At 39.8% G+C, this 25,168-nt stretch overlaps 1 long non-coding RNA gene across 2 annotated transcripts; it reads right to left on the bottom strand.

Moving 5' to 3' along the window:
* Positions 1–13,463: 13,463 nt before the first annotated feature.
* On the bottom strand, positions 13,464–25,060 carry LOC116786437. Of its 2 annotated transcripts, XR_004356929.1 has the most exons (4): positions 24,831–25,060; positions 23,743–24,692; positions 17,335–17,409; positions 16,202–16,496 (listed from the first exon to the last, which is right to left on the bottom strand). It is a non-coding gene; the product is annotated as an uncharacterized LOC116786437 (long non-coding RNA). The 2 variants fall into 2 exon arrangements; XR_004356928.1 differs by lacking the exons at positions 16,202–16,496; positions 17,335–17,409 and adding an exon at positions 13,464–14,096.
* Positions 25,061–25,168: the final 108 nt, after the last annotated feature.

Genomic DNA, 25,168 nt, shown 5'->3' with positions numbered 1-25,168 from the left:
TGTAGGTATCATCTTGTCTGATCACCCACTCTTATTTTAATGGTTTCATGATCACAAGTTTTATGCCATCCATTAACCTCATTTAGCCTCGTAGTCAAACAAATTTTGCTGTAATTACAGAAAAATACAGATAAAGACAAAAAAAGACAAAGTGGCTGGGAACATACTGTAAAATTCAGATATTTGGAGTTTTTTTCTAACACTTGTTTGCAACTGTCTTTCAATTTTTTCAAATACTTAGGTATTAATTGATAAAATTACTGTTCAGGAACAGGGCAGAGTTTACTGGGAAATCCCCAGTTATTACTGTTACTTTTTACTTAATTTTTCAAGGAGAGATATGTGACTTTTTCCACTGAATTCAGTCTCTCCATCCCCCACACTGGTGACACTTGTCACCCAGAGGTTCTCACCTTTTAGGCCAGAGCTCAGATCTTTTCTAGTTTTGTTCAGAACTGATTCTGCAAGGTTAGGTATTGCGAAAATAAGAATTCTGGTTATAGTTTTTAGAAGTTGTCTATAATCCCAGTGCAGTTAGAACTGCAAACCATAAATTAGTGGATAAATTTACACTCCAGCACAACGCCTTACTGCGGGGACAGACATACATTTTGGCTTCTGTGAAAGGCAGGGCAGACTTCATCCAAGTACGCAAGAACAAAGGGAATGCTATTTTGTCTTGTGATTCACCACCACAGTTGTTGGTTGAAACCTAGCTGCAGCTTCTTTGTTACTGCTACCAAGTTAAAAGAAGTATGATGCTTTTTTTCCTATGTTAAGCTGAAAAAAATTAGGGTAAAAATCCCCAAGCTATTACCAAGACATAAAGTTTACAAATTTGACTTAGGAGTTGTTAAGAGAGCTTATATGATATGAGACATTTCTTACCATAACATTTCTTTCCACTGTGGGCATGTGGATGGGGTAATTGGTTCTAGTGTGAGTTATGCACCCAGTGCCAAAGGTGAGAGTGAGAGTCAAGGTTAATGATCTGACAGTGATGCCCACGGCAAAGGGGATTTTTGTAACTTGCTCTTCTCATCGATGGAAGGAGTACTGTGTTCTGTTGGAAACCCTTCACCTTCACTTTCTTATTTCACTTCTGACTAGATCTAGTTACTTCCTTAAAAACTTTACTAATTCATTTCTGTAATTTGAAACTGTAGCTTAAATGCATTGGCATGTCTGATCATGTAGCTTTCATTTATACAATATTATTTTAGCAACACAGTGGTAAAGTAAACCTAGAATTCTATGTGAATGGGTCAATCCATCTATCTTTTATGCTATAGCTTTCACAACAATACAACTTAAACCAGAAAAGCAACCATAAATTTCAGTGCAATGAAGGAATATTTGTAAGTCTCTCACTGCATTTCGTGTGATTCTTCCTGTGATTGAACACACTAAGAAATGGCTGAAATTCACAGCTGTGTCACTTCTTTTCTTAATCTCTGTTTTCCTGGACAGCTGTTTTAAGAGGATGTAGAAATAAATCTATTTGCAGCAAATTTATCAGATGCTAATGTAATTCTTAATGTCTGAGGGCTTTACATAGCTACAGTTGAATTTGAAGGCCGTGTTGATTCCCCGTACCTGTGCTTGAGACTAAACGTAGTTGCTGTTCAGTAGCTGGGCCTCCTGCAGAGGATCTTGACATCAAAGAGACAAACTAGCTAAGTCATAATTAGCCCCAAGCTTGTTTGGTGTAAATTGTAAACAATATATCAAGTTGACTAATTGTAATGAGTCTAACTACCAGACACTGAGCCTTAGGGATTGGCGCGCCTTGTCGCCACATTAGCTCCTGATACGGCATCTGAGAGCGGAGCAGCGCGCGGTCTGTGCGCCGGGAATCACAGCACTTGAACCCGGCGCTGCTCGGGGACATCCATCAACGTCGGCAGCAGGCAGCAGTCAGGTGCCCCTGCTCCTCCGGGGTTTGCACGCACAGAGCAACTCAGCTGCGGGATTTCTCACATTAATCTGCGCAATTTGGGAGACTCTTTCAGGGGTAAAAGGGTTGAAAGCCTCCAGAAGAATTGTCAGGAAAGTTACAGGCTCTGTGTTTGCCAGTTTTGGTGACCCGAGCTGTCTTTTGAAATGCATGATTTTGTAAGGGGGGAAACTTAGCGCCTTCTTTCCTATTCCATTTTCGAATGTTCAAGCATCCAGATGCTGAAGTAGCTAATCTATGGGAAGCTCACTAAGTATTTATTATTTACTGGGAAGAATTTCCTCAACATCATGCAAAAGCAAACAGCATTAAGGTGTGTCAGAAAGAGTCAGTGCATCTTAAAAAAAACAAAATCCCTTGGACCAGTAATTTTACCCGACTGATACAGATTCTCTGTACTCCTACATTAGCCCTTCTTTTCAAAGTTGCAGGTTCAAAGGCTGTGATAGGCATAACATGAGATGCCACACTGCTTGGGTGCCTGCTCTATTACAGGATCAATCCAATACAGGAACAGATCAAAGATTCCTAGTGGGGCAAATTTTAATTAGCTCATAATAACTCTGAATATAGGAAAAAACCAACTTATTTTCAGTAATGTGTAGTAACATAAAGGAAGAAATATGAATGTACTTGCAAACCAACAAGCTATTACAAGATAAGAAAAAAAATATCCTTATGGATTTTGGTGAGTCCTTGGCAGTTTTTTTAGGAGCTCACCTTTTTTAGCAAGCTACTTTTCTCTATTTATCCTTATAAGAAAAATTTTCCCTGTTCCTCAAATAAACATGTGCTTGTAAGTATATAAGATATGGAAAAAGGAAAGTATTTTTAGGAGCAAGGAGTGTATGAACATTTGATTCTGAACTATGGTGTGAGGAAGCAAATTATGAAAGCTGCAAAAATGTTACCTACCATACATACTGGGGCACAAAATGTCTGTTTGCAAGAATTAAGGAAGGGTTCTTTCATGACTTAGTCACAGCTCTGCCTTCTTACTTCACTGAAAAGTGAAAATGTTATTTATGGCTTCCAGGAGCAGTGGGCGTAGATTTTTCTGCCATCATGCAAGCACCAATCCTGACCAAATCATCTTAAGCTGTAATTCCAAGTTGCCTTTCTCCCAAAGCCAGAAAGAATCGCCTATGGAATACTTTGTCAGTCTCAAAGAGAAAAAAAAAATAGAGATGCTGTGTTCAGTCTCACAAGGATCCATCATGAAGAAGGTAGACCTTTTTTTACTTTCCCTTAAAATACATTTAGTGCAAAGCCAAGGAAGTTGGTGATTGCAGCCAGCTGCCCAGCAGCACAGTGCAGAATCCACTCCTCCCATCAGGGCTGCCTTAGTCTTGCAGGGTCATGGGCAGGAATGGGCAGTGCAAATGTATTCCAGCCACCAGTCATCTACTTGGTTATTACACTGAGAAGAAAAGTTACGAGTTTTACTTCCTGGCCTTTAGCACAGAGTCACACTGGGGAAAAGTACATGTGAGAGTCTTAATTTGCCAGCAGTTACCCTCCTGAAGGACAGTGGTGTTTTTATTTGGCAGGTTGGCTTTTGTAAATTACTTGTTGAGTTTGTGGCGTCTGTTCAAACTGTATAAAGCAGCATGTCAACTGTATTAAATTATCCTTAGCCTGTAATACCCCTCCTAAAGCTACATATTGTAGATATCTCCCCCCTTTGACCCTTAATTAATGTGATGGTTTTAATTGTTCATAACTGATTCAGGTGTTCTGGATTTCTCACAGATTCTTTTAGTTCAAACGCAGCAGCTAAAAATTCCTCATATCACAATGGCAAGCTTGGGACTTTGGTACCTAATGAGTCTTCGGAAGCTACACAATCCCCCAAGCTCTAGAATGACTGGCTTCTGAAGCAAGCAGAGTTTACAGTCCAATTCACAAACACCAGAAAAACTAAACAGAATCAGTGTGTCTCCAGCTGATACTGTCTGTGTCACTCAGCCCGTGAAATAAAAAACAGTTTCTCCCAAGTGAGACTCACTGTCCCCTGGAATCTGAAACCCAACTGTGCCAACTTGGCTGGTTTATTTTAGTGCAATGGGTAGAACACTGAGTCTTTGTCACAATGACAAAGGTAGAATATTTGCTTGTCACCAAATCCTCCCCAAGAAGAGAGCACCAAAGATGTCATGCTGTATGCTTCAGTTTGTGACAACAATAATATCCCAGCACCCCAGGAAAGCTCTTCCCCTTTTTGAAGGGATATAAGATATTAAACAGGGCCACACCTGGCACCAGGTCAGAAGTATCATTAGCTCAGAAGGACATTCATAGCTTCGGATTTGTAGCTCATGTCCCAGCCTTAACATGGCTCCAACACTCAATAACATAAATATTATACTGATTCACAGGAACATGTTTTAGAATGAGCTACAACTAAGTTTGCTGTGCCACAGGGTGATAAATAACCTTATCACCCCTGCGCTGAGCTGATAAATGATCAGCTGGGCTCTGCCCGGCACATGCAAGTTGGTGCACTTTGGAATCACTGTTTAATACCTATATTACAGAACCTGCTGTTTGACAACAGGGTGTGCTCCCCTGAGGCGATTCTATGGAAGGGATGCATAAAGTAATTAAGGAGACTGTTATTCTAAAGGGCCATATCAGCTTACCCTTTCTATTATATTGCTCCCTCTCTGGAGAGCTATGACAGGGATCCAGAAAATCAAGCAATAAAACCCACACCTCAGTTAAGCCTGCATAGCCTCACTTTGTAACAGCATCATTTTTAGTTAGTATTTTTATACCTCAGAAAGGGAGTTAGGTGGTTTCCCCGGGGTTAATGTAGAAAGTTGAAGGAAGAGCTTTTAATTTTGGTCAGCTGCTATTTTAATCATACACAAATAGGATTGCATGATTGAGTTTTGCATGAAAAAAGGAACGCATCTAAAATACAAAAAGATAGCTGGGGCATGTGTGCTTTTTGCAACAGGGCTGGAGAAACTATCAGTTGAAGAAAAGGGTGTTAATTTGCTGCCCATTAACCACATAATTTTAAATCTTTATTATACATAACATGATTTTATCCTGTGTCTCAGCTCCTGTGGGACAGTGGGGATCCAGTCCCTTATGTCTGCTTGAGTCTATATCTTCTCTGACCATGTGGTCAAGAAGAAATCCCTTGGCTCTTGTTAGCTGCCTTGACTGGAAAGGCTCTTTTGGTTTGTTTGGGGTTTTTTTTATCATCCATTGGTAACGTTATTTTGTAACAGAGCTCTTCTACTAAATCTTGGGATGATCAGTCTTCCCTCCAGTTTAAATGGCTTTATTGATGATGTGACTGTTTTAAATTCTGTTACAGTGCTTTGGAAGTGGTCGCTATGGGTATGTCTCATTTGCTTTTACCTCTTGGGGGCTCACGTTTGCCAGTTTTAGCACTTAACGGTATTTTATCTAAAACATTCTGTGCCTCTTGTGAAAATGCAGGGAGTGAAGCTGATATACTGGGACTGAATACTTATGCAGACGTGCATGGATTCTTGAGTGTAAATTTATAAATGATGTTCACTTCAGTCTTGGACCCATTTAAGACTTGGAAGTTAAAGCTACGATAATGAAGCAGTCAGCTGAGTAATTTTAAGTCAAACGAAGATAAGTGAACCCTCTGCAACATTCTTCATAATCACAGGAAACAGAACATGCATCAAAACTTAAGTTTACGTATCATGCTATAGCAGAATGAATCCCACTATCCATATTTTTAAAATAGTTTAAACATTTTCACAGGTGTGTTCTTTAAACATCCCTTAAAGTACGCAGTTACTTGGGAATCTGCACTAAGATCTTACTGTGTTACCAGAAAGAAAACGCAGGATGGCAACATCATTGTTTCCCTAAATGCACAAGGGAAGTTTAACTCTGAAGTAATTTTTGCATTAATGCTCAGATTCTGACTTGGCTTTCAAGAGGAGAGGGAAGAAAAAATGTCCCTGACACTTCTCTCTTGGCCCAGTACAAATTTTTAGGAAAAACTGAAAATGATAACTTTCCTTCTTTTCGTAGCAGTTGCCATAGGAATCTCTGACAAAATTCAAACTGATATTTTGATATTTCAATATTTGAATTTTTGTCTCTGTATCGAGCACAGTATTTTGTCGCAACCTGCTTTTCTACTCCGTCTTACAGTACATTTGTTCTTTTGGTAGTTTGCTGTTTTCCTGGTATTGGTGGTATATCCTTCAATTTAAAATGGCAACTAAGCCTATTAGTGTGTACTATCATCCACATACATTACTGCCAGAAAAAACCCAACACAGCTAAAAAGCCTTTAGGACAAATTCATTCTCAGATTTATAGTTGTGACAACCAGTTATCAATTAGTGATCATCAGGCAGTTAGGAGTGGTGTTTTGGCCATCAGTGAAGAGATCTGTCCAGGCAAGAGAGAATTGTTTTTCTGATGAAATATATTCATGATTATGCTAATTCCTCTTAGCATCTCTGTGGTTCAGGTGTGGTGCCCATACCTTGCTAGCTGTTGGTGAAACCTCCTGCTGTTACCACTTCCTTTGATGACTCTTGTTCCTCTCAACCTCTGAGATATATCTGCTTCCAAACCAGTTTATGCAATTTCTGTGGGGAAACTTCTTTTTATTGTTTGGGTTCATCTAAGAACATACAGAGTAGCAGTAGTTATCATATCTAGGTGTCCCAGTTTGTAGACTTGCCATGTGGTTGGGTAAGAAATGTTTTGTTAATAGTAATTTACTTTGAACTCACCCTTTACTTATTCCAGGGGGAAATGCTAACAAAAATATTTGTTTAAGGCATGGTGACTAGCTGTTATGTTTCCAAATATTCATAAAATACACAGATAAAGGAAAACACCACATCTACTTGTATCAAGATTAAATGTGAAATGCAATTTTTTTCCCAGGCCTCAGTTGGATCAGAAAACTGAGCAGACTCACCTTACACCTCTGAGCTCCTGGGGAAACCCTGGTGCAGCACAGAGGTCAGAGGCCTGTGGCCAGTTTTGGGGGCCTGGTAATTTTAAACCAACTGTCCCAGCCCTTTATTTACTGATCTGTTTAATGTGCTACCAACTAGTCATGTATTTGCTACTGCTGTGTTTAAGAGGAAGATCTGGTGCTTCTTTAAGTAGATTAAGTTTGGTTGTCACTTTTTTGGAGATGCAGAAGTTGTTTTGTCAAAGCAGATGTTGTCTCTTCCACTTGACTGTCCAGTTAACAAGTCTCACTCAGCAAGGGGTAAACCCCAGTTTTCCTGACTTGGTTCTATTGTTCCATATCTTAAATGCAGCTCATTATTAGGTCTTAATTAGACCAGACATCACTTTGTGGTGTCAACAGGTTTAGGGTTATTATTCTCCTAAGCCTTTTTTCCTGGCATCATCATATCAGTGATACAATCTGTAAAGCAAAGCTTTTGAAAGAGGGGGAGGTTGGTTTTGTTTGAAGGACAATTATAAGCAAAATTTAAAATTAAAACTGGATTTCTAGCCCTATAGATGTTCAAACCCATAAATTTAGCTAGTTCTGTTCAAAGCCTGAATCAATGTTCATACAACAGGACCAAACACAGGATTAAAATGCGAATGGATCTCAACCTAAAATCTGTGTACATGCAGCAGAGCTGGGCAGCCATCATCAAGAACACCTGGGTAACGAGCAAGGAGGAACAGAGAAGCAGGCTGAATTAATTTCTCTCTTCATCCTTGAAGATACCCAGAGGTCTTGAGCAGATTTGCCATTTTTATCTGGCATATCCAAGATAGAGGCATGTGCTCTGCAGCACACACCCATGGGGAGCCTGAGACGTCCGACCTTCATGTGTGTGTTAAATTGAGGAAGAACTGTAACTACTGCACACATGCTGTGTCATCAGCCTGTGCATGTGTAAAAGCCACTGGTGTGAAATTTGCATTCAGAACAAGAGGCTCACGCCAAGTGGGGTAGCCTGTAAAAACCTAGACAAAAGGCCAGAGTCTTTGCATCCCACCTGGAGAAAATCTCCAAGTGGAGAAAGCAAGTGTGTCTGGGAAACAAGGACAGTCCTACTCTTGCTAATGTTTGGGCAAGAGTTTCTGTGATCCTGTAGGGACAGACTATGTCTAAAAGGATGCTGTAATTTTCAATTAAAATTAAATGTCTAGTTCTACCTTTAGATTATACCTGGTGTGCTGCAGCTTCAGAGGCTGAAGCTGATGATACTGATGCCCCTGGTCAAACTATGGAGCTTGATTTTCTAGCTAGGATACAAAATGCACTCGCTCAAACAAGATTTTGGATTCTTTTTTTCCCTGTGGAATGAATTTTAAGATGTAAAAATAAAAGGAAAAGTATGTAGCCTTTGCTGCATGACCAATATACATCTAACTCTTTATAGTTAAATTACCTAAAGCAAATAAAATAAAGATGGGTCCTTATTCTGTTCTGAACAAAGCAAAGAAAGGGCAAGAGAAATAAATTGGGGGTTTTTGCACATGTATTACATCACAACTACGAGAAGCATTCAGGCTGCAAGTTTATGAGTAGAATATACAACTGTACAATAACCTGGAAAAATAAATAAAGGTGGATGACATCCTGTTTCATTTACGATTTAGTGTATTGGAAAAGAGAGTGGCATTTTCTTTAGTTTGAGTTCCAATGTCAAAAATAGGTGTCCTATTTGCACGTTATTTAATGAAATACAGTTTGTAAGAATGTGGGGTGCGGAGGTACTCACCTCTTCTCTAGTATTTTGGTTTGCATGTGCAAATAATGGCAGGTGCCATAATCATAATGGCAGGTGCTTGTGTGCTCACTTACCTACTAGTATTCATTTATGAATATGTGTGTGAGACAAGGCACACCTTACTAGGTATGCTTTCAAAATCGTGGCTCTGATCCTCTGAGAAAGTATTAAGAGTAGGACTGGGTTTCCTATGCCATGCAAACAGAGACAAACACCATTAAGCTACCAAAAAGTCAGAGAAAGAATGTAAAATCATCACAGATCTGGTAATTTTCTAATCACAGGGACTCTTCAAAGAAATATAAACTGAGCTGAAAATTTTCCATCAAATCTGTTTAACTTAAAGAGTTACAGGCACCAGCTTTTCACTGTGGCATATTTTCTTTCAGTGAAACTTTTGTCTCCAAATTAACAGCAACAAATACCCCTTTATTTTCCTTTCCCACTTTAAAATAAACAAAACAAATCGTTTTCAAGACTGTGTTTTAAAATATCTACTTCAAATCAAAATTCACAAATATTTAAGTCAGTTTCAACCTTTTCACTGCTGACTCTTACTGTAGATTAAGAAATCCAAATGTAAGTTCCTGCACTAGTCCGCATTAATAACAGTCACATTTTCACAGTTCTGTCAACAAAACACAAAAAGAATTAATGAATTTTACCAAATGAGAATTCAAAGAATTTGTGCATTTAACTACTCCAGTTTGATTCTAAGCTCTCTTTCCTAAATATATGTTAGGTCATGTTTCCCAAATGTATTCAGCCATGTGATATGTAGTACCAGCTCATTCATATCAGATGAAGTGTGACTGGAAATAAAGCTGAATCTTTTTAAGAAGACACAGTCCTTTGCTCCATATTTCCAAACCAAAATAGCCAAGTTCATTGTATTTTTGCTACATTTCATTACTGCTCTTCTTCCTTCTAAGTGAAGACTAATGTAAAGACAATCACTAAAGAAGCAGCAATCATAATACCCTATACTAACTAAATTCAGACTTACGGCTACCCACAGGAGAAATACATGACAGATCCATTGTTCTGTATTAGCAGGATATTGTCCCAGTATATGAACACATGCAAACTTTGAAGGGTTTGAATATTTAAGGCAAGACACTAGTGGCTCATCCCAGTGGGAACCACAGAAAAGGGGAACCTGATTAAATTTAATGTCATTGTCACTTTTTTTTCCATTGCTAAGAATTATATAGGTAGCCATAGCTACCACACTGTTCAGACACCATGACCACAATATTCTCCCTCAGAGGTTGGCGTCAAGGGCTGAATTATTCACTCCAAGAATGCGATTCATTACTAGATGTGATTCTTGCAGATTAAAAGATTTGTCAGTACATAAAATACATGTACATATTCTAGCAGCTAATTTTAAAATCACTGTTATGCCCTTGCTAACCCCTAGAAGACACCAACTTTTATTAGTATGTTTAAGTTTGGAGCACATTTGCCCCTGCCCTATTGAGAAAGTAACTGAGCAGCTTTTTATTGTTTACTGTACAACAAACTATGAAGTTGAAAACTAAGGTAGGAATATGTAAGTAGGGTACTTATAGGCACTGCAATTAAAATAAGAATGTTTTTAAACTAGTTTCCTAGAAATGTTTGCCTGCTTGAACTGTCCCTTATCTATTGTTTATTCTGTCAGGTGAAATCTCAAATAAATATCCTGCTTAACTTTGAAAAGCACATAACTCTGTTTCTCCACTGCTGTTTCTGTTGCTAACTCCCATCTTCCCCAGACTTGCCTCGCAGTGCTATTCCTAACTTGGATAGACTAATTAGACTCATTTCCATCCCAAATAACTTCTGTGAGCATGCCTCATTTACCACTCACTGAGTTACATGAATAAAGAAATGTCTCTATCTACGAGGATCTGCCCAGTGTAAAATGCCTGATTCCTCTAACGTGTTCAGAGAATAACATTTTCTCCTGTATGTGATACAAGTAACAGATTTAATCATTTTTCCTTTTTACTCAGAAGGAAAATCGAGTTCTAAAATAAATCTCCAGCTTATGGTGCTGACAAACTGTAACACCACAGCGATCCTTTCATGTATGTCGATTGCTCTGACTCAAAACCAAAGTTTTGCTGGGCTCAGGGATGCGACAACGCCGAGCATGAGACAGGCCAGACCACTAACATTTATGCAACTTGATCTCAACAGGGAAGCTGATGACAGGCAAAGTGGCAGAGCGCCCTATTCTATCCCCCCTAATTGTTTCCAGTAAGTAGTGTATGGCAGGATTATCGTGAAGAGCTGGTAGGTGAGCAGAGAACTGCTACACTCAGGGATTTGCTCAAAAGCTTTGAGTGCCTGGATCTCTGTTCAGAGTCTGTAGGAGATAGGCAGGATGCTTTCTGCAAATCATGCCATAAAGCTACACAGGGCCTGCAGAGTCAGAGGCAAAATCTGAGAGTGGGGAGAAGAAACGTGGATATGAATACTGAATACTTGTAAACTGGTCCATTCACAAAAGTTGACTTAAATGAATGAACAAAAGAAATTTCTCTTTTTTTAATGAAACTGTGTTAGTAGCAATTATGTTATGCTAGACAGAAGCAAACATTTGTTATTATTTTCCAGTAGTGATTTTTCTCAAATTAATTAGTCTGTTATGGTTTCCAGAATGATTTCATATCCATTATCCTATTTTGAATTCAAGAAAGGGCTTTCTAAATAATATAGGTAGTAATTTTTGCACAGTTAATGCTGTAAATTAGAAATAGGTAATTTAACTATTGTAGCTTCTAAGTTGCCAGAGGCCCTTACTCAAATCAGGTATTTTCTCCTGCAAGCAGTTCTTTGAAATTAAGGTGCCTGCTCACAGCAGACAACTGAGCTGGACTAACTTATGACAAATAGTGTGGCCAGCAGGATTAAGGAAGGAATCATCCCCCTGTATTCAGCACTGGTGAGGCCACACCTCAAATCCTGTGCTCAGTTTTGGGCTCCTCAATACAAGAAAGACATTGAGGTGCTGGAGCATGTCCAGAGAAGGGCAACAAAGCTGGTGAAGGGTCTGGAGTAAGTCCTATGAAGAGCAACTGAGGTAGCTGGAGTTGTTTGACCTGGAGCAAAGAATGCTCGGGGGGGACCTTATTGCTCTCTACAACTACCTAAAAGGAGGTTGTAGTGAGGTGGATGTTGGTCTCTCATTCCAAGTGACAAGCAATAGGAAAAGAGGAAATGGCCTCAAGCTGTACCAGGAGAGGCTAAGATTGGATATTAGCAAGAAATTCCTAATGGAAAGGGCTGTCAAGTATTGGAACAGGCTGCCAAGGGAAGTGGTTGAGTCACCACCCCGGAGGTATTTAAAAGCTGTGTGGACATGGTTTAGTGATGGACATGGCAGTGCTGGGTTAATGGTTGGACTTACTGATCTTAGTAGTCTTTTCCAACCTAAATCATTCTATGATTCTAATGACAAAGGAGTCAGAGCACCAGACCCTCCATTTAGTAAGACCACAAGCACCACACAACTTTGGTCTCTTCAGAAACTGGAGCCAGTGTGGCTTCCAATAGCCATGCCATTTTTTTAGAGGTAACCCAAATCCCAACAGAAAAGCCTGAATTTGTGCCAGCATGCAGGGGTAGCACTGTCAACAGCTGCTGACCTCCTGGAGGGGCGTGCAATCCTGCTGAAGCATACTCTGCCTCATGCTCGTGCTCTGGCTGGTCCACCACGAGAGATGGAGTGTGCCCTGCCCCAGGTACTGCTGGTGGTGGTAGGGCTATTTGCCCACCATCTCCCTTTCCCCCCATGCAGAGGCATGCTTGCACTCTGGCAGCCTCTTTCAAATACAGAAGTAAGATAGTCAGAAAGCAAATATTGCCCCAATGTAGTTTAAAGTCAATATTTTGAGCTGCTGCTTAGCCTATTTGATGACAGCCAGAGGTTGGAGGTCACCTACCTGTTGATGACAGCAGCAGGAGCACAGGAGGCAGAGTCAGCAATCTTCCTTGCCATTGTTCAACTAGGTTTGTTTGCAGATTGAATATGTCAATCACAAAATTCATCCCATTCTCTTCACTGGGAGCTTTCTGCTTGTATAGAAAAGAGGGACATGGAAAATGCCCAATTCTTCTTACAGATAATTCCTATTTTCAGTCCTCCTGAAAAGCATTTTGCCTCTCTTGGAAATTTGTGGGAAATAACAGAGATAAATCCGGAGGCAGCCTGAACAGGATCAGGTTTTGGTGTTAAACACTAAAGCTTCTGTCCACAGTATCAGCGAGAGGGGGATCACAGGGGCCATCGGTACAAAGCGTGCAGAAAACCGGAGCGACTGCTCCGCTCCGCAAAGGAAGCCTGGCATCTAGTGGACAGTTAGCTGTTGCATCATTTCTGCCTTTTTGGTTAGTAGAGCCGGAGGCTACCTACACACCACCCCAAAACTGGTCCTAACTCTAAGTTCATCTGCCTGACCGCAAGGTGTAGTCAGCTCTAGTACTAATTATGGGAAAAAATTGATCCCAACTCTTAAATCTGACCAGCTGCCACTTAAAGAGTTGAGCTCTATTATAAATAGTTCCATCGTGGAACTTGCTTTTGTGCCATACATCCTATTTTCTGTGGGTTATTCCCCACAATGAATGTAAACGTGGAAAAAAAGATGTTTTCCATGAAATTATGCTGAAAACCTGCTCAGAAAGAGAGAGACACGAGATACAATATCTGTAATACAGGAAAATACAGGAAAGACTCACATTATTGTCATTTAATCTCAAATATATTTTTATTAGTTGTTCCAACAAGATGTGACCCCCCCTACATTTCTTCTTTCCTTCCATTTTGAAAGTAATTTGAACTCACATCACTCTCTTTGAGTATCAAGTCAACGTTTATATGCATTATGTTCCTTTCCTATTCTTATTGAGAGTTTATTTGAGGCCAAGAAGCAAGTATGTCATGTTGCATAGCTACTTTGAATAGATTTGTTCCTTTCACTTAGAGTAGTATTTTTCTGTACTTACTCATGTTGAATTGTATCTTACTTTGCACTCAGTCCTATTAAAAATAATAGGATTAATTTTAAAATAAGGTAATATGCAACATTTAGAGAAGGAGAGAATATGATCCATGTAATAATTAAATTATATTTGTTAATTAAGTAAAATTGTGTTACATTAGGGAGTTTACAGTACTTTAAAAAAACCTAAAATGAATAGTTTTCTCATAACTGATTCAGTAAGACAGTTGATGGACCTAAGCCTCAAAAAGTCTTAGCAAGAAAATAGGTGCGTCTTTAAGTTGATTTTGGGTGCTTTACAAATGCCAGTGGCAGTTTTCTCCCCCTGGTGGCCAGGAGAATGAGCTTCCTTCGGTTCCTACATCAGCAGCATCCTTGTTCCTGGTTTCCCTCCTTAGGAGCCTGACGACCAGACTTCTGCGGAAAATGAAAATTGTTAGTGAGCCAGCATTTAGCACAAAACTTGTTCTTTGCTATCGATAGCAATGGCAAGAGATTTCTCCAGAGTGGCACTCAAGACATTAATGGAGCAGTAATTAAATTCTTGACATGCAGATGATGGAGCCTGCCTTGCTCTGGTAAAAAATTCTGTCATAATTAGATTCTTTAACCAAGTAGCCATAGAAAAGAGAAAGGCCTAAGAATATGTATTTTATTATTCTTGATCTTTTTAAAGGAGAGAATGTACTTGAAAATCAATTTTTTTTGGTAAAGCTAAGCCAGAAATGATAAAAATGGTAATGATTTCATGAGTATTTGAAAACTGAGCTGTCAGCATATCAGAAAGTTAGAAAATAAGGCATCACAGTACTTGCTAGGGAATACTTAGCAAACAGCTTATGCTATGCAGGCAACATAATGTGTTGATTTTTCTTCAATGTGTCATGCCAATTAAGAGGCACATTTGTTTTCATCCCAAAAGGTTTATTCTGTTTTAATTGAAAATCTCAACAAAGCCTTAAAATGTGAAGCATGTCTTCAGAAACCCTTATTGACCATCCCCTTTGCCCTGCCCTTCAAAAAGACGCGAATATAAAGAGTTAGAAATTGGAAAAGCTCTGGAGATTAATTTTGTGTGGTGCCAAGCTCCTTTTGTGCTGATTCTCACAGTGAAAAAAGGACCTTTTTTAGGATCCAGGAACAAACCAGGGACAACACTGTGTTTATATGGGGTCATGGCCCTCAGTTGATACCTGCTGTATGGACTGATATGTCAGCTTGATTTCCTACCTCTGGGGCCAGAGATGCATTAGCTGGATGATCTCCATGCTACAGCTCTTGGCTTTGCTAGGATCACGGGAGGAGAAGGAAAACTGCTGGTTTCCATGCTGGCCATGGTTGTCTGTCTGTCTGTCTTCTGAAGTTCATCACAAAGTGGGGTTGGCAGCTGGGATAAGAGAACTCCTGCCAGCCCCAGCCCTGAGCAGACCAGTGAATATCTGACCTCAGCAACAACTGCAGTTATGGTGAGGGGCTGTGAACTCTGCCTGCACAGGCATGGCCTGTTTTTCCATGCAAAGACCATGGCAGGAAGAAGCAGCAGGTACCTAGAGGCGACAGTATCTGTCTCTAAAAGCTGTAGTTTGGCTCATCATAGCTTCAGAACCAGTCCCCTAACCAACACTTACCTCTTCCCTCTTTTTGTTCTTACCTTAAAAGCAGGATCTGGGAATTTGGGAGTTTGTTACATCCCTTAATAGTCTAATTACAACCGACACTGTAAATAGGCTCAAACATCATTTTTTCCTCATTTGACATATGTACATGTTGACCAAAGAAAACTGTAATGTATTAAAATCAACTGCATGGGCTTGTTCATGTGATATTTTTGTCTTACATGGTAAAAATTAATTAAAAGGCCAAATTAAGGACAGCTTCTATGAGGTCTGCATGACTTTTTGAGTTGTCCCCTGTTGTTCTTACTAAAATTGGACACAAGAAGATAGATTAAGGAGCCAGGAAAAGCATACTAAGGAAAGAGAGAAAGAGAGAGAAATAGTAATTTTTGAAATGTAGTTGGAAGAGGCTGCAGGAGATCATCCAGTTCTTTCTCTGCCTAAAGGCAGGATCAACTATAACTATGTCAGCTTTGACAGATGTTTGCCTAACTGGTTCTTAAAAGTTTCTAATGATGACGAATTCATAACCTCACCAGATGTTATGCTCTCATGTTTAATTATCTCTATGGTTTGAAAGAATTTCTTAAGCCTAATGCAATCAGTACCTGTTCTGCTTTTCATGAAAATAGGGGACAGCTGTTTCTCTACCTCCTTGCTGTATCTTCACGTGTACTTGAAGACATGTTCTCCTTGGTGTTCTTTATATTCAACACGTCCCATTTATTTAACCTTCCCTTAAAGGCCATAATCTAGAGAAATGAGAATAAACAGAGGTCTTCTCTGAACTATCTCCAACCACAATAAAACAAGCTGTATGTTTCAAACTGTGTCCCAAACTGGACACAGTTTTCTTGCCTTAGTGAGCACTGGATATAACAGTTCTACTCAAAGAAAAGAGCAGTCTTTGGGATGTACTGTTTTAATACAAACATACATGGCATTTCCAGTCTTCATAGTGGCATGTCCTGTTCTGCTTCTGCAGAAGAATGTTTATGTAGGCTATTTTCTGTCTGTCCTGTGTGGAATGGTGATTTTCGCTGTCGCATAACATGTAATTTTTTTCAAACAAGTTCTTCAGTTAGCAAGATCACTTTGAATTTTAATCTTAACTTCAATGCAGGACCTCCAGCATGCTTACAGTCCTGTCTTTGTTTGGTGTCATCTTCAAGCTGGGCACGTGCAGTTTGCATCCCCTGACCTGGATGGTAAATACAAGGATTGGACAAAAGCCATGGGAACACATCCCATACGATATATTCTTCTATGCTGACCACTCTCTATTGGGCCATTAATCAGTTCTGGTGTTTAATCTGGATTGTGTTTCTGCCATAGGATACCCCAAGTTATTGATATGTCATAAGGACACACTGCAAAAAGCCTTACTAAAGTCAATATATATAACATTTGCTGTTTTCTCCATGTTCATAAACCTTCCTGCTCTGCTTCAAAACAAGTTAAATTGGTTTGACATTGGATTTTCACAAATCCATGCTGGTTGTTTCTCCCTAGGTGTGTGTGTGGGGCGAGCATGTGGGCGTGCATTAAGTGATTACAACTTCTTGGTATTTTATTGGCATAATAAATCTCTCTCCTTGAAAGTGTTTCAAGCTTCAGCTGGTTGTGTCACAGCCCTGAAAATTATCTTTCACCTTAGAGTAAATGCAAAACCTCACTACACAGATAGGACGGAAAATTGTCATCCTTCTCTCTCTCAAAAGTAGCTGGGGAAAAAGTAGGTGGATCAGGTTTTATAAATACAATTTGAAAAAAAAAAAGTGTAAAAATGTTTGGTGCAAATATGTATCTGTTCATGTGTATTTATTTATGCAAGTCCCTGTGATATTGCTTTGGTGAGTTACAGGGACAGCTATATGAATGCTGGGCCAAAGAACTTTAATTTCCTGTTCATTTTGACTCTGTCAGTTTATGTACTACACAATGTCAAAAATGCAACGGTATAGGAGTTACGTTACAGCAGTGTAGCCTGATAGCAGTAAGCCAAAAAGTAAACATGTAAGCACACACTGGAAATGTACTTGTTTCACCTGGCTCAGGACAAAAATACCTTTTGGCATGCACTTTCAAGGTTATGCTCCTTGCAAAATGGTTCCCTGAAACAAAAAAGCGATTTATCTGTGATTTGCAAATAATACGGGAGGTCTCAGCTGCAGGTGGTCAATCCGAGATCCTTGAGAATGATACATGTTCATACACTTCTGACCCTGAGATCCCTTCAAAGTCTTGAGGACTGGCAAACTGATGTCTACAGGATTGCTATCACCTTTGAAAACCAGCTCTTAAATTGAGTAGATTGCTTCTAAACTTTGTTAGGGTTATTTCTTCAGTCATCAGCTATTGACCTTGAGCTGCTATTTATAGCCTTACCATACTAGTAGCTCTCCTTGTAACGACACACTCTGAATATGGTATAAATGGAAATTAAAAGGTATTTATAAACAATTGAAACTGCCTTGCTGAAGAACTGTATCTGACTAATAAACTCTGGGCATTTTTTAACAATGTAACTTAGCAAATGAAAGTGGTGTGTAGAAAAGTGTCTCCAAAAAGCCTTTGTAAGGGTCTCATTCTGGCTCCATTCTCAGCTTTACAGAGAGCAACTTAAGCTCACTGCAGTAGCATCCTGAGGTCATCTGGTGGAATCAAACTCTAAGCACATGCCCAGGGGTTTTTTTTAAGATATGTCAAGTTTCTAGCAACCCAACAATTTAGAAACCATTTTAGCAGGTTTTGTCAGTCACTGATCTGTATTAAAAGAAACATCCCCAGTTATTACAGCAGTTTTTTTCATGCAAAGGTCTATAATATAAAACATGCAAAATAATATCTTAACATTAGAATAATCTTCAAAATGTAATCCAGTGTGCTTCCTGAACTGTGCTGTTATAAATTAATGGCAAAGCTAACTATTATACCATGTATTTCATTAGTTAATAACACCAGCAACTACTTATAGGAATAAATACGTATTCATATATTTAGAAGTTCAGGCAAAAGTGCCTGCATTTTTTCAAATGTATGTAACTCCTTAAGTATTAAAGAAAATAATTTAATGCTCCTAAAGTATTAAAGAAACAGTAACTACTGCTCCCTTTCTGGCATTTTCTGACCCAATGTAGATTCTAAGTGTTCAGATGTACGATGCCACTAAATCAGGGATATTGAGGGAAGACAAATTGGGCAGTAGATGATCATCCCTGACTATGCACTATCATGAATGTTTCAAATAATCTAGTCTGCAGTCCTGTGGGGAACTCTGCATGAATGATCTGCTGTGGGAGCAGAATGAAATGTGAAACACCCTGATTGTTTCAATGAAACTGGTGTTCCAGCCTTAGGCAGATTTATCTACAATTCAGCATGTGCTTGTAAGGAACAGATCTGGGCAGAAGAAAGTCCTCTGGTATAAACCATAGATCTAAATGTGTTTCATGAAACTAAGCCTTCCACCAGGCAACCTACAAGGCTTGTTTGGACTAGCCTGCTTTCATTACTTGGAACAACAAGAGTAAATGTCAACTGTAATATCATAAGGTCCACACCTTTAAGAGGTATATTAAATGGAAGTGGTACCAATCTTTGTAGCTGCCACTCACAATAAAATTGCGACTCCAACAGGTATGGAAAGCAGTAAAGTTTTGGGTTTTTTTTTGCTTCCCCTGGACTGAATCCTTTACTTAAGTAATAACACCGGTACTGGTACTGCACATAGTTTAATTATTTTAAGGTCATGAATGGACTCTGAGGAAACATAAAGCACTTCATAAGTAAGATTCTCATTTTTCTAAGGAAACGATTTATAAATGTTTCAATATTCTGATAAAATATATGCTTCTAAAATTTTATTTCAAAAATAGAAAGTATTTCTTGGAAATAACTAGTGGATTTCTACTCTTTGTGCAATCAGCAATAGCTTGGGCATCATTCCTGTCGATCAGTACATTTAGCATGTGTCAGGAGTGATTCCTGCTCTGTGTGGGAAAGCTCATAAGAATCATATTACATATGAAGAGCAAGACACAGAAACAATGAGGAAAGCCTATCTAAGTATGCAGTAGCATTAGTAGGTGACACCTGGTGAAAGAATAACTCCCCTGGTGTAGGCATGAGCTTGCTCTGTGTCCCTTCCAAGACCTTGCATACAAAGGCCAGAGGTGATGCCCAGGTGAGCTCGGCAATGCAAATACTTGAGTTTGCACTCCTAACCTCAGTACATTACCATGATCCTGCAAGGCACTAAGTGCTAAGGCAAATTCTCAGCACCTAAACAGTCCAGAAGTGCCCTTCGGGCTTTTCCCCAAGAGTCAATATGGCATCTTCAAATGACCATAATTTACTACTATGTTGGATTTTTTATTTTTTACTACTCTTACATTTACTTCTGTTTGGCTGCTGCAACATTTAGCCCAGTTTCCTAAGAAGGACAAGCTTCCAATCAGGTAAATTCTCCTCTTGATCCCCACAAAAACTTCTGAAATGAACACTCACATTTCAACCAAATTGAAAGACAAGCAGAAGTCCTTATAATAAGTAGAAATTCCTTGGAAGTGACACTCAGAGACAACAAGGCAAAACTTTTCTGTTCCATAATCGGTTGCTCAGAGAATACAGCACATGCTGTGGGGAGGCAGCTTTCTTTGCTGGGTAAGGGACTTAAACAGGGAGAGAAAGGAGGAGCTGAACGACAAAGACCACAATTAATAGGAAACCAAGCTTCATTAACTCTACTGTTACCAAATAGAGTTGTTTACCTTCTCACTGAGCAATTACAAAGTTAAACAATGGCATACAAAGGATCAGGACTGCTTAAAATGCACGTGAGCTTTTGCAGGAGGAGGGCAGTGCAGCTTGGAAGGGTGGCAAGTTGTGCATATCAGGCTTGACCATGCTGCCATTTCAATCTCTGGAGAAATAATCATCATCTTTACTGGTGCAGAATCCATATAATCTATGATTAAGTACTAGATCATATTGCGTATTTCTTCTGGAGCATCATGCTGGAAAACAATTAACCTCAAAATACTAAAAACCCCAGCAGAAGTATCATGGATGCATAGTTTCTAAAAAGCCACAGCCATTTGAGAGCTAGTCAGATTTTTGAATATGTTTAACGTCATTTCTGAGAGAGTATTTACCCAAATTAATGAAATGGGTAACGAGCACAGTGTCTGAAATTCTACACTCAAGTTTCTCTTGTTTCTTAATCAAATACACAGAAACACAAAAACAGCAACTAACTACTTCAGAGATGTAGAGAAAAGTAAACTGTGGATTTTTTTACAAGTAAGACAAAAGAATATATATTTTCCATAACATTAATCTTGAAATAATAGTACTTGAAATAAACTATTTCAAATAACCTCAGATAAAAAACCCAAAAGATACTGGGATAACACTTTCCTAGAAAACATGAACCGCAGTAGACACTTTTAAAGTATCCTCATGCACACAAAAAAATGAGACTCACGTGAAGTAATACCAATACAAAATCAGTCATACTACAAAACCAGTCTCATCCTCTTGTTCCTCCCCAAAGGGTGTTCTTTTTTATTGTCTGCTGAATAGAAGAAGCTGACAATTCAATGGACAATAAAAAGGAATACCCCCTTGGGTAAAGGAGAAAAGAGGCAGCTCTGAGACAGTTTCGACCTGAGGCTTTACTCTGCAATCACTGTGCAGCTCACACAACAAAATAGTTTGGATATTTATATATTTAGGTATGATGAGGTTGCTACAGCAACGTCATGTACTATGTACAACTCTCATTGCTTTTTCGGCTGCAGCTGAACTAGTTTCAACACTTAAATAGATGATTATTTATTAATGATAATAATAATAATTATAGAGTAAAAACCCATCTGCATTTGACAGCTTGTCTTGTTGCTCAGAATTTATAACAAAGCAGAAACACCTTCCCCCTATGCTGTACAGTATCTGTGTGCAAGCCCCAACAGATGTGCTGTAAGGACCTATATATGTCACAGATTCTGTTGCTTTTATACCACAGTAAAACTTCAGTGTGTTCTCTTGTTGTAGTCAATGGAGACCTTCCCCTAATGCAAAGCAGCACCCCCGTGAATATTTCTTGAAGTGACAGGGCAAAAAAAGGGCAAGAATCAAAGGCAAAAGAACAATAGTTGAAACAATAGAGACTTGTTAGTAATGGCTGCGGACACGTTTTGCTTTGGCTCATTGTTTACTAATGAACAACAATTTCACTACTTCGTCAATTTGTAAAACGTAGCATAAAATGTGGCTTTTCTTATCCTGACATATTTTAACTCCTATTATCAAACTCTTAAAATTGAATTTACTTCTACTAAAGATGATGCAAATTCAGTTTGCATCAATTTCTAAATGAGTAATTTCAAACTGATGTTGTTTTCTTTTGCTTCTCTCTGTGTTTGAGCCATTATTATATATCACTACTCTATAAACCTCCTCAATGATCTCAGAAGTCCTACATACCATCTGGTATGCTCCTCTATCACTGGCATAGCAACAGAACTGTAGCTTAAGTAAAAACAAGTCAAATTTAACAGCTCTAATGTTGCATGTAAAAGCGATTCTTTTAATTCTATAAATAGATTCTTTTCAAATTTCTGCTACCATTCTTCCAGAAAGTCTCACAAATCAGCCTTCAAAACAATAGCAGACAGCAATCTGTCAGTTCTTCAGTAAGCAGGAGCTTAATGGTGTCATTAGCACCTCAAAAAAGATGTTTTGCCTGCCTTGCTTGCCAGGAATTCACGGTAGCTTGTTAATAATACTAATATCTACCAATTACTTAGTCTTTTCAAGTTCAAAGCACTGTAAAAATATAAAATAATCTGCTGCAGCACTTTCTAAATTCATGCTAATTCCTGTTAACACAATGCTTTTAAAATCTGACATATTCTGGAGTGTTGAATTTAAGCCCTTTTATTTTCATTGTTTTCTTATCTTGAACTTGCTTTCTCTCCCAGGTTCTGGAATTCATGTCTCTTTTTCTTATTATTTTTTCCCCCAACACTGGTGTTCCTGACTGCTTTGTTGAGTCGCAAATACAGACGGACCTGAGCATATGATCCCCTTTCTCCAGTTTCATCGTTCTTTTCTCAGCTTTTCTAATATTACTCTTTCAGCTTTGCAGCTTCACAGCCCATATTTCTCTACATTTATCATGGCTGTTTTGACTGTGTCCTTGAAGTCAGTCAAAAAATGTGACTTGAATCTATCACATGTATAGTTTGTTATCCTCTCCTCATGGGAAAAAGCAGTCTAAGTCTTGTCAGTGTTCTTAAACTTCAGATGCTTATATGTATTTCTATAAGTTTGTGTGAGACAAGCACATTATAGGTGCTAACAGAGCAGAAATGCTTTGCAAAGAAGCTCAACAGCTTTTTGATGGTTATCAGGTCCCAGGAAGGAGCTAAATCCAAGTGATAAAGTGAAAGGGTCCTCACAGTCCCTCCTATAGGCCTCACCCAGCTTAACTTCCAATGTAGGTACAAGGTGCTTTATTCCCATTTTGGGGGTAACTTGCCTTTTAAGTGGGTGGAATTTCAAGTTGGTAGTAATCTGAGCGTGTTCTGACAGGCAAAACCCTCTCCCATTTTCAGACTGACCTGCTGTTTGCATGAAAGCCCTTTTCATATGTTAACAGTGAGTCTAGCCCGGGAACTCCCTCCTCAGAGGATAGCCTCAGGTGATAACCTCAGATGATCTCTGAACTGTACTGTGCTGACACCAGCCAGTCTGCAAATCCACCTGTGCCTTGGCATCCACCTCTGCCGGGGAAATCTGTCTTCTCTTCCATTTACACATTCAGCTGCCACTTCTTTGAATTTGGGATTAGCACAATGCAGATTCCAACAACTTTCAACTCATCTGTTATGCAAATATTAGATTAATATTTGCTTTGGAGGCAAGGCATCTTCACTGCAGATTGATTTGTCAAATGGTTCCTCCAAATCATTTTGCTCCTAAAACCTTACCTACCTGCTCAGTACTGAGTTTTATTTTCTTGCTCTAGTGGAAACCCTGATGACAAACTCCTGAGGCTGGAGTAAGAGGAGACACTACTCAAATGTGCGAGATGGAAAAGCCTTTTGAGACCCATACCACTTCTCCCTGCCATTTGCCTGATGGAAAGGGCCGGAGAATCGGAATCAGGCACAAATGAGTTGAACTAGTTGCTTGTACTGGGTGAATGCCACCACTGAGCACCACGACGTGTTGTAAAATGCACAGTGCCAAAGAGAGCATCAATCAATGCCCATGAGAGTCACCTTCAGAAAATCAAACTTCATCATCATCATCATCATGATTTAGTAGGAGGCAGCCAAGACCTAGATTTGCTAACTGCTGGTGATAGAAACTGATTTGGATACAAAGAAATTTCCAGGTAGAGGTAATATATGCATAGATGGCACTTCTGGACATACCTGGATCACCTCCAGCTTTCAGGATGAAGCCAGTTTGTCAGACAACACAGTGAGCCCTGCCTCCATGCAGCCTGGAAATAAGTTATGCTGACAGTGGCACACAACCTCGTACAGCACAGCCACGAGCCTCGCTCGCCAGTTTGGGTTGCTAAAATTTAAAAGGCAAATAACATCAGCGGTAAAGGAGCTGTCTGTGAGCCCAGCATTACAGGGCTGGCATGATGGATGAGGAAGTGGCTTTTTTGTTTGTTTTTCTGTTAGCCAGCACAGAATGTTTTTAATAGCTGCTGCACCTGGCTCCCTGGTATAATACTTATTCATATCTGCCAGGCCTTGAAACACTTTATTTCACAGGTGGCTAGTATTTGAAGGGCACATATGTAAAGGTAGTTTCAGTACCTCTCTGCCACTTCAATATTTAAGGCCACCATTTCAGCCCTGGCAAGGTTCTCTGTGCAATGCCAGGTAACCTCAGGGCCCTTTGCCTGTGCAGACCTGGCTGCACGTGTCCTGGTTCACATGGCATCAACTGAAATCCAGACTGGCAGCAAGACTTCAAAAGGAGATGTTTTTCCATCTGTCCTGCCAAAGGCAAACAATCCTGGAAGCATGTTGAGGAACCTAAGCTGAAAACTGCCCTAAATCCACACCGGGGCAACAGGATGCCATCCAGAGGGATCTGGACAAGCTCAAGAAGTGGGTCCATGGGACTCTCATGAGGTTCAACAAGACCAAATGCAATGTGCTTCACCAGGGTTAGGGGCAACCCCTGATATCAATACAGGCTGGGGGATGAACAGAATGAGAGCAGCCCTGCCAGGAAGGACTTGGGCGTGCTGGTGGATGAGAAGCTGGACATGACCCAACAATGTGCACTTGGAGCCCAGAAAGCCAATTGTGTCTTGCGCTGTATCAAAAGCAGCATAGTCAGCAGGCCAAGGGAAGGGATTCTCTCCCTCTACTCTGCTCTGGTGAGACCCCACCTGGAGTGCTGCAACCAGCTCTGGGGTCCTCAGCACAGGAAAGACATTGACCTGTTGGAGCAAGTCCAGAGGAGGGACACCAAGATGACTAGAGGGGTGGAAGACCTCTCCTGTGAAAAAGGGCTGAGAGAATTGGGTTTGTTCAGCCTGCAGAAGAGAAAGCTTCAGGATAACCTAATTGCAGCCTTCCAGTAGCTGAAGTGAGCTACAATAAAATGGAGAGGGACTACACAAGGGCTTGTAGTGACAGGACAAGAGGGAACGGCTTCAAACTGAAAGAGAGTAGTTTTAAATTAGATGTTAGGAAACAATTCTTTACTGTCAGGCTGGTGACGCACTGGCACAGTGTTCAAGGCCAGGTTGGATGGGGCTCTGAGCAACCTGGTCTAGTGGAAGGTGTCCCTGCCCACGGCAGAGGGGTTGGAAATACATGATCTTTTAAG

The sequence above is a fragment of the Chiroxiphia lanceolata genome, chromosome 4 (assembly GCF_009829145.1).
Source record: "Chiroxiphia lanceolata isolate bChiLan1 chromosome 4, bChiLan1.pri, whole genome shotgun sequence".
Classification (NCBI taxonomy): Eukaryota; Metazoa; Chordata; class Aves; order Passeriformes; family Pipridae; genus Chiroxiphia; species Chiroxiphia lanceolata.
The sequence above is the reverse complement of the archived record's forward strand: the minus strand, read 5'-3'. Positions and strand labels throughout refer to the sequence as shown.